Source organism: Halichoerus grypus, chromosome 3 (assembly GCF_964656455.1).
Source record: "Halichoerus grypus chromosome 3, mHalGry1.hap1.1, whole genome shotgun sequence".
NCBI classification, from domain to species: domain Eukaryota; kingdom Metazoa; phylum Chordata; class Mammalia; order Carnivora; family Phocidae; genus Halichoerus; species Halichoerus grypus.
In genome coordinates this window covers 103836223-103853119 of record NC_135714.1, presented here as the reverse complement: position 1 = coordinate 103853119, position 16897 = coordinate 103836223, and the positions used below count along the sequence as shown (strand labels likewise).

Here is a 16897-nt window from a genome sequence, read left to right as displayed (position 1 = left end):
TTGACATTGTTAGAATAACTGTTTTACAGTTAAAATCTTTTCATATATTACATGTATAATTTAAATTTTTAAATTTTTATTTTTTATTACTTTATTCTTCATCATGATAAGCATACTCTTTAATCCCCTTCACCTATTTCACCAGCAAAAGTGGTTCTAAGAAGGAAGTTTATAGCAATACAGGCCTACCACAAGAAGAAAGAGAAGTCTCCAATACATGTATAATTTTTAAAAATAAAAAAATACCACTTGCCTAGCTTTCAAAATTCCTTTTTTTTAAAGATTTATTTATTTATTTATTTAGAGAGAGTGTGTGCACATGAGCACACGAGCAGGGGAAGGGGCAGAGAGAGAGGGAAAGAATCTCCAGCAGACTCCCAGCTGAGCACAGAGCCCAGGGCTCCATCCCATGACTGGGAGATCATGACCTAAGCCAAAACCTAGAATCCAGTGCTCAACTGACTGAGCCACCCAGGCGCCCCTAGCTTTCAAATTTCTTAAGAATTAAATCATTTTGAACAACTGTGCAAGCCACTAATGACTATATCTAATGGAATCTTATAATTACATAAAAACACTTACATGTTTTACTGCCATTCTTTACAATAGTGTTTTATGTTGAGAACCCTATTTTTTTAAAGCATTTAATACCATTGGCAAAAAGAGTGTGACAAAGAAACAGTTCTATTCCCTGGCAGTGTGAAGGGCAATGATATAAAGTTTCACATCTAAAGCCAAGAAAATCTCTGAGTAATAATAGCAGTGCCCAAGAGCAGTGAATCCCTGGAATTCTGGAATCATGACTCCCACAATTAGATTTAATTCTCAGAAGATTTCTTGAGTGTGGCCATATTAGAGACACACAGATGAATAAGATACAGTTTTCCAATGCCAAATTCCCATATCTACCAAAGGAAGCCCGGAAGTACTATTGCAGTGATGTTATTAGTGTACAAGGGAGGGACTAATTAATTCTGCCCTGGGAGAGGCGAGGGCTGGTGGTTAGGGAGGTTTTCAGAGCAGGTGCCTATACTGGGCTTAAAGGACAGAGAGAATTTCTCCAGACAGAAAAGAAAGTAGGTGAGTTCATTTCTTGGGAGTATAGGAGAATGAGCATGATGGCCGCAACACAAACAAAGGCATCAAGGCACTAGGTGTGCTCAAGCAAAGTGACCAGACTGGGAGGTGGGACGGTGGTGAGTGAAGGATGCTGAATGACTGAGAAGCAACAGGATAGGAACCGCACCGGTGACTTCGGCTGATTTCAATCCTAGCAGGATGGCAGACTGGATACTGAATGGCTCTCCATGATCATACTGCCAATTCCTTAATAAATTATAAAAAGCATGTTTATTTTTTATCCATTCATCTGTTGATGGATAAAGAAGAGGTGATATGAAGAGGAGATATATATATATATATATATATATATATATATATATATATATATATATATATATGTATATATATTACTCAGCCAACAAAAAGAATGAAATGTTGCCATTTGTAATGACGTGGATGGAGCTAGAGTATATAATGCTAAGCGAAATAAGTCAGTCAGAGAAAGACAAATACCACATAATTTCACTCATGTGGAATTTAAGAAACAAAACAGATGAACCTAGGGGAAGGGAAGGAAAAATAAAATATGATGAAAATTGAGAGGGAGGCAAATCATAAGAGATGCTGAACTCTAGGAAACAAACTGATGGTTGCTGGAGGGGAGGTGGGTGGGGAGATGGCGTAACTGGGTAATGGGCATTAAGGAGGGCAGGTGATGTGATGAGCTCTGGGTGTTATATGCAACTGATGAATCACTAAATTCTACCTCTGAAACTAATTTTTTTTAAAAGCATGCCTTTTTAAAGAATTGCTCAGCTCAAAAGAAATCAAGAGAAATAGCCTAAGGCCAACTTATTCAGGTGCCTGGGAGGATGATGAAGCAGAAAGAGAAGTGCAGGGGTGTAAGGGAACTGGCCAGCCTAGTAACCTTAGGGAAGCCGCTCACATTCTCCTCACATGGGAAATGAGGGTGTTGGGCAAGGAGATCTCTAGGATCCCAGTGCTAAGATTCTATCTGTCTGAAGGCAGAGCGCTTTTCCTGCCACACCTCTCAATACACACTAGTGCATTGACTTCTCAGATCTCTGTGAAGAGGCAGGACCCTTGGAAAGGTCCCTAGAGTTTCCTTTTTCTATTCTTGTTGTTTCTGGAAATTAAGAGCCTAAGAAATTATTATTATTATTATTATTATTAGGCTTATTATTATTATTACTTTTTAATTTTCAGGTAAAAATATAACATCAAGAATATTCAGCTGGCTGGGGCGCCTGAGTGGCTCAGTTGTTAAGCGTCTGCCTTCGGCTCAGGTCATGATCCCGGGGTCCTGGGTTCAAGCCCCACATCGGGCTCCCTGCTCTGCGGGAAGCCTGCTTCTCCCTCTCCCACTCCCCCTGCTTGTGTTCCCTCTCTGTCAAATAAATAAATAAAATCTTTAAAAAAAAAAAAAAAGAATATTCAGCTGGCCAAAAGCATCAAAGAAAAAGCCACTGCCATTTCATTTTTTCAAATCTTAAATTCACCTCATATAAAGTGAATAATGTAAACAGTGACTCCCAGGGGAAAAAAGTCACTTACTCAATAGAGTGTTTAACTTTATTCCATCCCGTTGGTCATTTTATTAGCAGAATTTCTAGCTTTGGGTATAGAAAATACTATTTCATGAAATAAATATTAATATAATATATTCAATAAATATCATTTTATGAAAATGATAATGTATTTAAAAGAACAATTTGTGGTTTTAATAAGCTTACAATTATATAAGAGTGAGTGCAATGTTAGGAAATCATCCTTTAATAAAGACTTATTTCAGAGAAACAACTTCCTGGTATTATGGGAAAATACTGACACAAAATACATTACTTGAATAAAGCATTCATTTGGTTATGCTTAATTTGTTTCAAATAAATTATTTTTAGCTTTTAAATGAGCTGTTGAAAAGTTCTGTCTCAATAAGGCAGCTACTATTGTTTTTCTTTGAGTTACCGTATTTGCTTTGTCCCCAGAGAACAGAATTTATGAACTTTTGTGTTTGCAAAATCAATGAGAAAAGACATATTCATTCTTTGGCAGTAGCTATAGAAATCTAATTTCAAAAATGTATGTAATCTTTTGGAAGAAAACAGGAAGGGAGGGAGGGAGAAAAAATCAATAAAAAATTAAAATTTTCCTTAGATAAATATAATTCACAAGTGCAATGGGGAAATATTTATCTTTGCCCCTTTCTCACTTATCAGACATGAAAAATGTTATTAAAACCCTGTTATCATTTTTATTGTACCACTTTTTAAATTTATCCTATCCTTAAGTTTCCTCTGGGGGGGAATACACATTGTCATACAGAGTTTTGAAAATTATTCTGGAAGGAAATGTGTGAAAATCTATATAGTGTAAGAGAAGAATATGATTCAATAATTATTTGGCTTACCTACCCCATAGATAACATTCAGGGAAATTCAAACCATCATTTCCATTATTAGACTAAGAATACCAATTTTTTTGGGGTGCTAAGTAATGTATTTCTTTACAGTGGAATTAGCTTCTCTGAATGACAATAATTCACTCCTAGTTTTTCCCATGGGAAGAATTAACAAACATGGATAAACACAGAGAGAGAAAAACAACTACGGTTATGGTCCTTATCTGAAATACATTTAGGTACCTCAGTTCACCCTTCGTTATTTTGCCACTTCACTGACTGGCATGCAGCACTGTGCTTTGCTACTTGTACTTCTAAATACCTCTCAAGAAATAACCATTGACTAAATGACTGGGTAGCCTACGGTACTCTCCCTTCTGTGGTGGAGAAAATATGTCAAAAGCTCCAAGAGTAAAAATATATGACTTCTTTTCCCCCATTTAATCCACTTCAAGAAATAAGAAAGAAAGAAAATTTACATGCTTTATCTAAATTGAGATCTCAGACAAGGAGGGGGGAGTGTACTGTATAGTAAAGTTCTTAGGTGTTACTAAACTTGTAGTTTGTAAGTCAAGGTAAGTCAAGCTTGTAGTCAAGGAACTAGGAGGTTCCAGAACTGTGGTCTGCTGAACACCACTAGAATTGAACTCCATAATAGGATTATACACAAATGATGAGGTCCTCAGTGAAACACAACTAGCTTTGTGTACGAGTAGGAAAGAAAACCATGGATGTTGCTTAGATTCATCATATATCAGATTAAACATGGGAATGTTAAGCAGAAAAGTGATTCTCCCCATTGTAACAATCGTCAATAATTAATTATATGTGCTTATCACCTTTTTATTTCTGGCTTGATTTGTTATTCAAACCCTATTGATTTTTAAAACATTTTATATTTTTACATCCAATTCTTCTAGAACATGGCTGGAAGCTCCTTGGCTGCAGGAAAAATTGTCTTTTTAAAATATCTTCCTACAGTGTTTTATACCAGGTTGGTATTCAATAACTTTGGTTGATTTGGATAATGAAATTAAGCAAAGACCAAATTTAATTTTAGCAATTTGGTTTTAAACATTTTTTTCTACTTACAAAGGTAACACATGGTTAGTGCTGAAAATGTGACAAACACAGAAAAGCTGAAGGAAAATTCAAAAGTCATCACAAGTCCTAAACACCTTTCTCCACTTCCCTTTTGCCCCCAGAAACAGGTGAAAGTTCTTACGGTTTTTTTACTATGTTGGTTTGCAGAAAAAAATGGTATAAAGCTGTACAAAGAGTTCAATTTTTACTTAATGTATATCATGAACTTTTCCCCACAACATGACCTTTGCGCCAGTATAGTATTCTATTGCATGGGAGCATCATAATTACTTTTTCAAAATCCTGTTGTTTCTATTTTTTCCATTATAAATTGTGGAATACTGTGAATATTCATGTTAATATTATATCAAATACACATAGCAATTAATAATTAATCAAATAGTTGAGCTCTGATAAGGGAGGATGCTTAATTAAAAAGAGACGAAGAATGGAGTTAGATGGCTTTACACAATCATGTATTGCATATTTTACATTTTCACATAGGAAAATTACTAATCTTGGGGCACCTGGGTGGCTCAGTTGGTTAAGCGTCCGACTCTTGATTTTGGCTCAGGTCATGATCTCAGGGTCATGAGACTGTGCCCCGAGACAACAGGGAGCCTACTTGAGATTCTCTTCCTCTCCCCCTGCTGTTCCCCCCTACTCTCTTTTTCTCTCAAATAAATAAATAAATCTTAAAAAAAAAAAGAAAAATTACTAATCTCTTGAGTTCTGAAATGTGATTAAGAAATAAGATACTAAGATCTTACAGGTAAAATATGTGCCTTTATAAAGTGACTAATTTCCTTTTTTAGAGTATAAATGATTATAGATAACTAAAGCCTTAAATCATTTAAAATGGGGCAAACAAAAGGCTTAGCATTTATTTTCTATACCATTTACCTTATCTCAGTGAGTTACTAAAAAAATAAATATGGGGAAGAATTCTTGCTAATTCAGGTAAGTTTGAAGACAAGTACATTCCAGATAAATTATATAAATGCTCAATACATTGATACATGATCATTGATCAATTCAATCTTGATTTGTGTCACATGCAAAAATCTACTATATGACTTCTACAAAACTCTAAAATTCTAGACTATGATTACATACTTAAAATATGAGAATGAGATTATCTGTCACAGGCCAACATCATTTTTTTTTTAATAATTCCATCACCAACACAAATGATGAAAAAAACTCATAAATATTTCAGAATGTCCTTTAAAGCAATCAGTTCATGGACTATTTATTTCTGCTCTTTTCTAGCCATCTTCATAGCTGGTGACCTTTTTTACCCTCTAATCCAAAAACTTTTATAGAGGTAAAACATCAGACTGTTAATAAAGAAAGGCTTTGGGGGAAAAGATTATTCCTAAGGTTAACAGTCTCTTATCCAATTTGGTTCTTTGACACCCAAAGTAGCTTTATACCTTAAATATGCGCCAACAAATAAAAGAGTAATAAAACAAAGTTTTTTAAAAGAAAAAGAAACAAAATGGATTTAAGACAGGGGACAGAGAGATTCACCAAGAATCTAGAACTTCTGCTCTAAAGAATTCAGAATATTCTCGGAATTTAATTTTTTTTTTTAAAGTAAATGCCAATTTTTTAAAAGATTTTTTATTTATTTATTTGACAGTGAGAGAGACAGTGAGAGAGGGAACACAAGCAGGGGGAGTGGGAGAGGGAGAAGCAGGCTTCCCGTAGAGCAGGGAGCCCAATGAAGGCCTCGATCCCAGGACCCTGGGATCATGACCTGAGCTGAAGGCAGATGCTTAACGACTGAGCCACCCAGGCATCCTGGAACTTAAATTTTTAATCTAGCACTGTAAATGCATGCAGTTATTGCCTAATAAGAACATAAAGATGATCACAGTTTAGAGAGGATGATGTTTAGGTAAAATACATTTAAGAAGTGCCTAGGTCCAGGGTGCCTGGGTGGCTCAGTTGGTTAAGCGACTGCCTTCGGCTCAGGTCATGATCCTGGAGTCCTGGGATCGAGTCCCGCATCGGGCTCCCTGCTCGGCAGGGAGTCTGCTTCTCCCTCTGACCCTCCTCCCTCTCATGCTCTCTGTCTCTCATTCTCTCTCTCTCAAATAAATAAATAAAATCTTTAAAGAAAAAAAAAAAAAAAAAAAAGAAGTGCCTAGGTCCATGTCATCAACATCACCCCTTCTCCCACGGCCATATTCATTGGTTTATGTCATTACCTATAACAAAAGAACGTTCTGGTCAAAATCAAATTCCCCAAGGATTTATTAAGCACTAGGCTGCTAGAACTCAAGAATGAATAAACATAGTCCTCATCTTCAAGAGTAACATCCTGAAGGGAAAACAATTTGTAAAAAACAGTGGTTGCTCATAAATTACACATTCTGAAGTGTATATTTTTGTCACTTTATAGAGTTAATCTATATTGTTATCCTTTCTCCAAACAAGACGTGACTCTTCACATGTTTCTACTTGCCTCCATCTCCCACCACTTTTCGTGTCGTGACGGTTAGACAGTAGTAATAGTCTTGGTCTTGCTCTAGTGGGAGGTCACGCCCGAGGACTGCATGGTTTCCTCCAGTCACAATCAGCTGCATCAGCAGAGGCCTGCCACAACAGAGTTAGCTCTGCCAAGTGAATACGGGGAAGGGAGATGGGGCGAGGGGGCTGGGGGCATTACACGGGGAACGGGAAATAATCATGATCCTAACATCTAAGTTGGGTAAGGGGGCATGTGGGAAAGGGAAGAGGCTAGGATTGATGGATTGGAGATTCTGGAAAGATTGGAGTATGGCTGGAGCTGTGCTACTAGAGGGAGCCAACCGCCTCTATAGAGGTCTGTAGGGGGTGGGAGGTCAGAGAGTGAGGGGTATGAAACGGAGAGGCCAGAGGGGTTTTAAGGACTGGTTATGACAAATTCTAGGGTATGATCACGGAGTTCACAACTGAGGTAGAGTGCAGGACAAGATAGAGGAAAGGAGTTCAAGAAGCTGAGAGGCCAGGGTGTTGGAAATATTATCTACGTATATATCGAATCTTCAAAAATTAATACAGGAAAAGTGCTGGAGAGAGTGACCGTGAGTCAGGAGCTAAAATCATAGAGAAATTTAGGAGTGACACAGGCGTAGGGACATGATCCCAACAATGAGCGTTAGTTGGTAATATCATTTGATGACATTAGAGTCAAGCTGGGGGAGGAGGGAGGAAGAATGGTCTAAAGCAGGAGAAAAAAAAAAAAAAAAGGAGCAAAAACAGCTACCCTGATTACATCTACCCCTATTCCAGGTCTATAAATACAAAGGGAGTGGTAGAAGAAAGAGCCCCAACTTGAGAAGACTGCAGGGGAAGAAGCATCCTCAGAAGATAACCAGGTTCTCTGTAGAGCAAGAAGGTGAAGGAACCTCTCAGAAAAGAGGTTGAAGATGTGGTAGATTTTGCTGAGGATGGATCATGAGTTCCAGAAGGCACATGGAAGAAATTCAGGTGTTTGCTGAACGATGTGTGGGAGATGAGGTCAGGAGTAGAAATGCCCTGGAGTCTAGAGTTTCTTATGGTGAGTGACATAAATGTGTAGCTAAAAGGCGTAATGGAGACAGTCCCGGTAGACTCAAGGCAGACAGTGTAGTCCTGGTAAGACTGTAACCGCTACAGGGCAGGGAAAGAAGATATCCAGGGTATTCAGGGCTCCTTCATGTCCTCAGCAGTTACAGATAAGGAGGCAGAGAAGCCTCTCTCAGAGGCTTCTTGACACCCGTTGATAAGTGTGTCTGACCAGGGAGATGTATCTTATTCAATGTGTACTAGATTCACTCTTGACCCCTGCTGCTCAGGACTGCTGATGGGAATTTAAACAACTACATTCTCCTTGCAGGGCAATTTCTTAGTATCTGAATAAACAGAAAGTGTATATATATTTTGACTCAAAAATTTTAGGAATTTTCCTCAAAATACTCTCATGTGGTGATCAATTTAGAAACAAGTTAAATGATGAACGGTTAAATATAGTCTATATTATAAAACAGGGTAGATAGATTGTTAAGCAAAAATTAAAAATTGCAGAACAATTAAGTCAAGCAGAGAAAGTCAATTATCATATGGTTTCACTTATTTGTGGAACATAAGGAATAGCATGGAGGACACTAGGAGAAGGAAGGGAAAAATGAACGGGGGGAAATCGGAGGGGGAGATGAACCATGAGAAACTATGGACTCCAGGAAACAAACTGAGGGTTTTAGAGGGGAAGGGGGGGGATGGGTTAGCCTGGTGATGGGTATTAAGGAGGGCATGTATTGCATGGAGCACTGGGTGTTATACGCAAACAATGAATCATGGAACACTACATCAAAAACTAATGATGTACTGTATGGTGACCAACATAACATAATAAAAATAAATAAATAAATAAAATTGCAGAACAGTAAGTACACTACAATTTCATTTATATAATTTAGAAAGCAACATAGAAACCTATACTTGGATTGCATATGTAGCAACTACTTCCAAAAGAATTTTCTATGTGCAGGGCACTGTTCTAGGTGCCATAATCGGTTATGTACTATTATGATTATTGCTATTTTATGGATAAGGAAACTGAGACCCAGCAAAGCTAAGGAATTTGCCCAAAAGCCCCAAAATATTAAGGGGTAGAGCTTGAATTTTGTCCCAAACACCCTGACTCCAGGGTCTGTGCTTTTAAATACATTAAACTGCCTATCAGGTATATAAGTATAAAGAAAAAAATCCTGAAACAATATGCCCCAAACTCTTAACTGCAGTTACTTTTTTTTTTTTAAAGATTTTGTTTATTTATCGGTCAGAGAGAGAGAGCACAAGCAGGGTGAGCAGCAGGCAGAGGGAGAAGCAGGCTCCCCACTGAGCAAGGAGGCTGATGTGGGACTCGATCCCAGGACCCTGGGATCATGACCTGAGCCGAAGGCAGACGTTTAACCAACTGAGTCACCCAGGCGTCCCACCAGCAGTTACTTCTGAGGAGAGCAGGATCGGTGGAGGTTGAAAGTGAAAATAATTGTTAGTTGTTACTTTGACTACAAGTTTTTTTAAACTTTTAACAACTGGAATATGTTCACTTGTATAGTTTGTTGGGGTTTTTTTCTTTCTTTTCTTCACTCACTTAAAAAAAAGTTGCTGTACAGCTCTAGTCCGCACCAGGGTTGTACGCGGTACTGTGGTAGCATTATTTAAAAGGGTAAAAGGATAGTGATCAATTTGCCTCAAGGAAGGACATTTCAAAGAGGAGATTTTTGAGTCTTAAAGGATGAAGAGTCTGCCAGGAAGATGTTTAGGAAGGGCCATACAGTTGGTGCTCAATAACTCTTTTTGAATGAATGTGTTCTAGGTAGAGGGGACACATATACAAAGCCTCAAAGGAAAGGTAGCAGGAGGTAAGGTTGGAAGGATAGGTAAGGGCCACATCACCAAAGGTCTTATGTGTGAAGTAAAGGACATTATCTGGCAGCAATGAGAAGATTTGGAAGGGTTTTAAGTGGTGGACATCTGACTGTTCTATGCATATGGGTTTAACAGGTTTCCAGCACATCATCCTACAGATGCTCACTCCACACTAAACAGAAAGAAATAATCACTAAACAGAAAGAAATAATAGCCAAGAATAGTTGTTGGTGGTAGTGAATTGAGATCCTGGGACTCTGATCTATGACTATCTCATATGATACACCAGTCTGGTATTTTTTGTATTTAAGATCATTTAATTCATGGCCACATTAATATCATGGGAGTTTTAACTTCCTTAGGCATTGGTGATTTTTTCCTGCTTTGTACTCAATTTTGTATTTTGCATTTATATAAAAGTAGCTTCTGAAACAGATCTAAACACATGAATAAGATCTTCTCATATATCCTTACAAAAAGTCATTCTAATTAAACTATCCAGTTTTTTCCCCTTAACAGTCCTAATAGATATAAATCCTTAATGCCCTCTCTTGCTCATTATGAACTTTTATTATTCCTCCAGACATCAATTCATTTGTGGATATTGGGCTTCTGCCAAATTATCTACAAAGGTGTCTGTTGATGTTTTAATGTATTTGGCTACAGTACACATAATATTTCTAGGCATGGATAAGCTGGATATTTTTAAATAAGTATTATTGGTGGCATAGGTCTCTCAATGCATTTTTGGTAAAAATCCACCTGTGATTCGCTAAGCTGATTTTACATGAGAATTGAAGCCATTTATGGTTTGGGAGCCTGCCATGCCTTTCTGATCTGTGAGAAGCCTCTTTCTCCCTTTGGGATTTCAGCATTTTAAGCTGCAAGCGAAACAGCTGAGCAGAGGAAAAAATTCTCATAAAACAAATAAAACATTCTAAATAAATTATTCCTTTGGTTGTTCAGTAGCCAGGAGTAATGTAAAACTTTTATGAGAAGTACTTTTATGTGCAGGAGTTGTTTGTTTGATACAGATACCAGCTCTTTTGTTACTGTGCCGGGGCTCCGCAGCAAGCATCACCTTTACGAGATGCCAACAAAGTCCCTGGGACAAAGCTCCCTTTCCAGGATAAATCACATTTAAGCCAAGATTTAAAGCTTCCACTTTCAAATTACATTTTAGACAATTCTGTTTTGTAGTGAAGCCTAAATCTATTGTATGCAAAAGTCTATAACTTGTTTTGTTTTGGGTTTATAAGAAGGCAGATCCTTATTAATTTGCTCTCCATTCCCATTTCCAACTCATAATGATGACAAAAGTTCTGACTGGGTTATATCCAAGGCTTAAATTTAAAAAGTGCAAACTTTCAATGAAGACGCACTTGTTTACTGAATTTGATTTGAATATATCCAGTTGGACTTTTCCAGTCCTTGTAAATATAAGTGGCCTTGGACATCAATGCTTCCCAGGAATTCTCATAGATACCACTTACTGTCCCCCTTTGAACACATCGCTAAGAGATATAACAATCTTCTTTATAAGGGCTGTTACTCACAGACTTAAGTAACTTACTCATTGATTAAGATGTAAGCCACATCAGGGGTGCCTGGGTGGCTCAGTCAGTTAGGCATCTGACTCTTGATCTCAGCTCAGGTCTTGATCTTAGGGTTGTGAGTTCGAGCTCTGCATTGGGCTCTATGCTGGGCCTGGAACCTACCTAAAAAAAAAAAAACAGATGCAAATCACATCATTTTTTCCCCCCTGCATCTGCAATCTCTTCTAAGAAAGGATTTATTGCATTACAAAACAATTTATAGAGGTAAGTGAATCACATTTTTAAAAAACTGTTTACATGATAAAGATATCAGTATATACGTATGAACATTTAGCCAGGACAGTGCGGAGGGATTCAAGTATTATAAGGTGACCATACCAGATCTCCTTTAAGATATGTTTCAAATCCACATAGTTCATGATTTTCTAGACAATGTAATCCCCTCCCTTTCCTTTATCCCTAAAATCCTTAAAGATATTACGATGATTATAATGTCATATCAAAAGTATTAATAATTGAATTACATATTTTATGTTGCTGTGTGAATATCTTGCAATTTTAATTTTTAATAAAAATTTGCATTAAAAGGAGACCATTGAGCATCCGTATATATGGGAATTTCATTTTTAAGATAATTTATTCCAGATGAATATACGGAAAAGCAGAAAACTTTGCCTTCTCTCCTATTTCTTTTTCCTTTCACTTTCTCTTAACATTTTTGCCTAAAGTTAAGAGTTACAGGATAGAGGAATTACATTTGAAGATTAGGGATAGGAAGTTGGGGGCTCGGAAGGGCATGGCTTAAAGCAATGGGGAAACATTGTCCTTTATATATTCAAAGTGTCTAAGTGTGGCCCACTTTCCTCTCCCTAAATCCATATCTGTTCAGACTTGGGGTGTCAGCAAGTCAGGTCTCCTTTCATCTATTGGTGGTGAGTAGATCCTTGTGTTTTTAAATACAGCAAAGGACAGTGAACTGGTAATGTGGATACCAGCAGCTTTACCCTAAGTCTATTACTAAACAATGTAGACCTTAGAATGGGATTGCATTTGTAACCTCTTAAGAGATGTGTGTGTAGCACAGAATAAATTTGGCATAGAAGGGCTATGTGAGCAGGAAAAAGAAAGAGAATTACACTTTAGTTTTTATGACCATTTTTAATTTGTCCTAAGAATTCACCCTGCATAGGGATAATATAAATAAGAAACGAATTAGCTCATTTCACTAAAGGTGAAAATACGATGACTGGAAAGACTGAACTTCTCTATTTTTTCAAACTCCCTTTCTGCCAGGTGACTTACAGGATACATTTCTGCCAGTTTCCCATTTGTAAGTAATCAGTATTTCTTTCCTCCCTCAAGGAAGGACAAATATAACTTTAAGGAACATGTCTTTAAATAGGCTTTGGGGGGCACCTGGGTGGCTCAGTCAGTTAAGTGTCTGCCTTCAGCTCAGGTCTTGATCCCAGAGTTCTGCTATCAAGTCCCACATCGGGCTCCTTGTTCAGCAGGGAGTCTGCTTCTCCCTCTCCCTCTGCCTGCCGCTCCCCCTGCTTGTGCTCTTTTTCTCTCTCTGTCAAATAAGTAAAAAAAATCTTTAAAAGAAAATTAAAAAAATAGGTTTTGGAAGGAGGTGGGCAAGGATCATCGGGATTAGGATGGAGCAGAGTTGTTCTTATCCTTGCCAAAAATAGAGGCTACACAGATTTGATTTCTGTATGACACACAGACAGAGGTCGAGGAAATGAAAGCTAAACATGCACCCTCACTTCCGCCCCAGCCCCGAAACACAACAGCACTCAGAGCCTCAAGGGGCAGTCCCGGCATCAAGCTACTCCTCAGATTGTTGAAACAAAACTGCAAGCAAGTATGAAGTCTGTATCTTACTAGCAGAAGCGCATTGATTTCCTCTGGTACTAGTTTCACATAAAAAATCATATTAGCAAATATGTAAAAGAATTGGCATAGAAAAATTAATTAATAATGCCTTTAGTCCCATGGGAAAGTTATTAGAATCCTTTTAAGAACCTAATTTACTCTTGGATTGTGGTGAGCATAGCATAACATATAGACTTGTTGAATCACTATGTTGTACACCTGAAACTAATGTAACATTGTGTGTCAACTATATTTCAACTGAAAAGAAAAAAAAAAAAAAACGAACCTAATTCACTCTTGGAGATTTCTGCTTGGGGTAGGGGTAGGGACAGTTGTGAATTTTTTCATCTGTAGATGTAACCGTTGTCAAAAATTATGAAGCATCTGAGATTTTACACGATTTGCAAGTTCACAAGTTGACACAGTTTCATGGATGCTAGCAGAAGGCACGAAACTCCCGGACTAGAGACAAAGGATGGTTTATTACTCACAGCAATAACAGGAGCCAGAGTGTCAGCATTTGTGCCAGTTCCCTGAGTCCCAATTCCCACAGAGTGACATGAAGAGAGCTAGATGATCCCTGCACAGGCAGTGGGGCGCATTACAAGAGAGGAACCCTGAGCTTGGGTAACTGAATCTTTTGTAATGATCGGTAAGCCCATGTGACCTTTGTATTCTCTTTGTTATACCGGACAGAAAACAAACCTGCTTTTTGTTCCATAGAGGGACTCTATCTCTGTCTTCCAAGGCTTTTTTCAATACAAACACCCTTGAAAAGATATTCCAGAACAAAAGCAGCCATTGCCTCTGCTTGCAAGATGTACAGAAATGTGAGGCACTCACGGAGAATTGAACAATAATAAATTTCAATCCCTATTTTCTCAAACTTGAGACTATACATAAAGTCCCTTAGCCCATTTTCTACTCTTTTTTTCAAACTGGGAGTCTTTCTTGAAAATACTATGGGCAGATGCTGGTGGGGAGAGGGATGGGAGCAATTTTGAATCAGTTAGGTGTTGTAACTTTAGTAGTGGGAAGATGAAAGATGAAAGTCAAAAACTCTGTAGGGAAGTTACCCCAGAGCAGGCTTGCTATTTGGCAGCTCCCAACCGTCCCCGCCATCCTCCCCCAAGGCATCTTCCTTTCATTTCACTTCAACACACAGCTAAATGGATAATCACTACAGTTTTGAAAAATGTAAATCTCTTAGAGCATTAAGGACTCTTGGGTTTTTACACACATGAGTGTGAATTTGTGTAAGACACTTGTCCTTTAAAAGCCAGCTGAGATTGGCTGCTCTGAAGGAATAGCAATTTTGACTGTTAGGAGAGAAGAAGGGTAATTGTGAAGTTTGGAGCAGTTTTGGGGTATAGCAGGCCAGAGAGATAACACTGTGGGGGAATTAAAACAATATGACGTCAGAGTCCATCGTGCAGGGCAGCTGGGCACTATAAGGTGGGAAAAGATGTGAGAGAAAGAGTAGAGAAAGACTAGGGAGATATCCAAGAGAAATTGCACCCATTCTGATTTTACTTGAAGTTGGCACTGTGCCCAAAGCAGAGGAAGAACATGCTCTTCCTCCTTCTCCTCGCCCCTGGATCCTCTTTCCATAAATATTTATTGAGTATCTGTTGTGGCAACTGCCACTGCTAATATTACTAGTTATCAATTATTGAACCCTTGCTATGCATCCAGTTTTATGTTTACACTGGTGTGACAAGGTCAGATAAGACATTACAGTCCCGTGTGGGAGATAGACAAGGAAGTCAACAGTTATACAATTTAGTAAATGCATCTAAATCAGACAAGGTAGGTCCTTGCTTTAGGACCCAGACTTCATATTTCCATCATTAGTTCTGTAGCCCACAATAGTGAACTAATAGTAGCTAATTCATACACAGCCAGGCAGTTTTAAGTGCAATTAACAATGAGCATCTTTATAAAAACCCTATGAAATAGGTATTATGATTCTATCTTATAGAGTGTATATCTATCCACGCCAATGTCACAGAACCAGTGAGCAGCTGAGGTGGGGTTTGATTCCAGGCCTCTGGCCCAGTGTAGGGGGAGGTAATACTGACACTGACTCTAGTTTAAGCTAATTAGGCATTTGTGAGCTGCCCAGGAAATATAACCATCACTTACAACTTCTTTCTGTGATAAAGTACATTTTGACTTCCAAACTTGTGAAGAAATTTTCAAATGGGTGTTTTAAGGTAAGAAAGTACCTGAAACCTCTAGAAGGCTAGAAAAGACCTGTGAGCATTAGTGACCTATGGTTAATAGGACACTGTAAATTTGGTGCAAAAGGCAATAGAGTATTAACTGTCACACTGTAAGTTCAGGGATTCTCCTTTTTAAGGTTCAATTGTTCTTATAGGCAGCAGTTCCCCCCCCTTACTAAGAAAATTAATGACTTAAGTTTACTTTAAAAAGCAAAGAATCAAAAGAATGAGAAGACAAGCCACAGACTGGGAGAAAATAATTACAAAAGACACATCTGATTAAGGAGTGTTATTCAAAATACACAAAGCCTTAAAACTCAACAATAAGAAAACAAACAACCAGATCAAAAATGGGCTAAAGTTCTTAACAGACACCTCATCGAAGAAGATATACAGATGGCAAATAAGCATATGAAAAGGTGCTCAACATCATATGTCGTTAGGGAAATGTAAATTGAAACAATGAGATGCCACTACATGCCTTTTGGAATGGCCAAAATCCAGCATACTGACAACACTTAATGCTGGCGAGGATGTGGAGCAATAGGAATTCTCATTCATGCAGGTGAGAATGCAAAATAATACAGCCATTTTGGAAGACAGTTTGGACGTTTTTTTACCATATGATCCAGCAAGCATGCTCCTTGGTAGCTACCAAAGGAGTTGAAAATGTCTGTCCCCACAAAAACCTGCATATGGATATTCATAACAGCTTTATTTATAATTGCCCAAACTTGGAAACAACCAAGAGTTCTAGGTGAGTAGATAAAGAAACTGTGGTACATCCAGACACTGGAATATTATTCAGTGCTAAAAAGAAATGAGTTCTCAAGCTATTAAACGACATGAAGGAAACCGAAATGCATCTTACTAAGTGAAAGAAGGCAATCTGAAAAGGCTACATACTGTATGATTCCAACTCTATGACATTCTGGAAAAGGCAAAACTATAGAGACAATAAAAAGATCAGTGGTTGCCTGGGGTTAGGAGGGAGGAGAGATGAATAGGCAGAGCCCAGAAGATTTTTAGGGCAGTGAAACTCCTCCATAAGGTGGATAGTTTTAAATTTGTCCAAACCCACAGAATGTACAACTCCAAAAGTGAACTCCAATGAAAACTATAGACTCTGGGTGATAACGATGTGTCAGTGTAGCTTCATCAGTTTTAACAAATGTGCCACTTTGGTGGGGGATATTGATAATGGGGGAGGCTACGCATATATGCATAGGGTATATGGGAAATCTCTGTACCTTCTAATTAATTGTTCT

General features: G+C 38.0%; 1 long non-coding RNA gene across 1 annotated transcript in view; it reads right to left on the bottom strand.

Moving 5' to 3' along the window:
• The window catches only part of LOC144381371 (uncharacterized), a 108646-nt gene that overhangs the window by 87286 nt on the left and 4463 nt on the right, over positions 1-16897 (bottom strand). The window contains exon 2 of the long non-coding RNA XR_013446449.1: positions 11544-11688. This is a non-coding gene — a long non-coding RNA (uncharacterized LOC144381371). The remainder of the gene's footprint in view (positions 1-11543; positions 11689-16897) is intronic.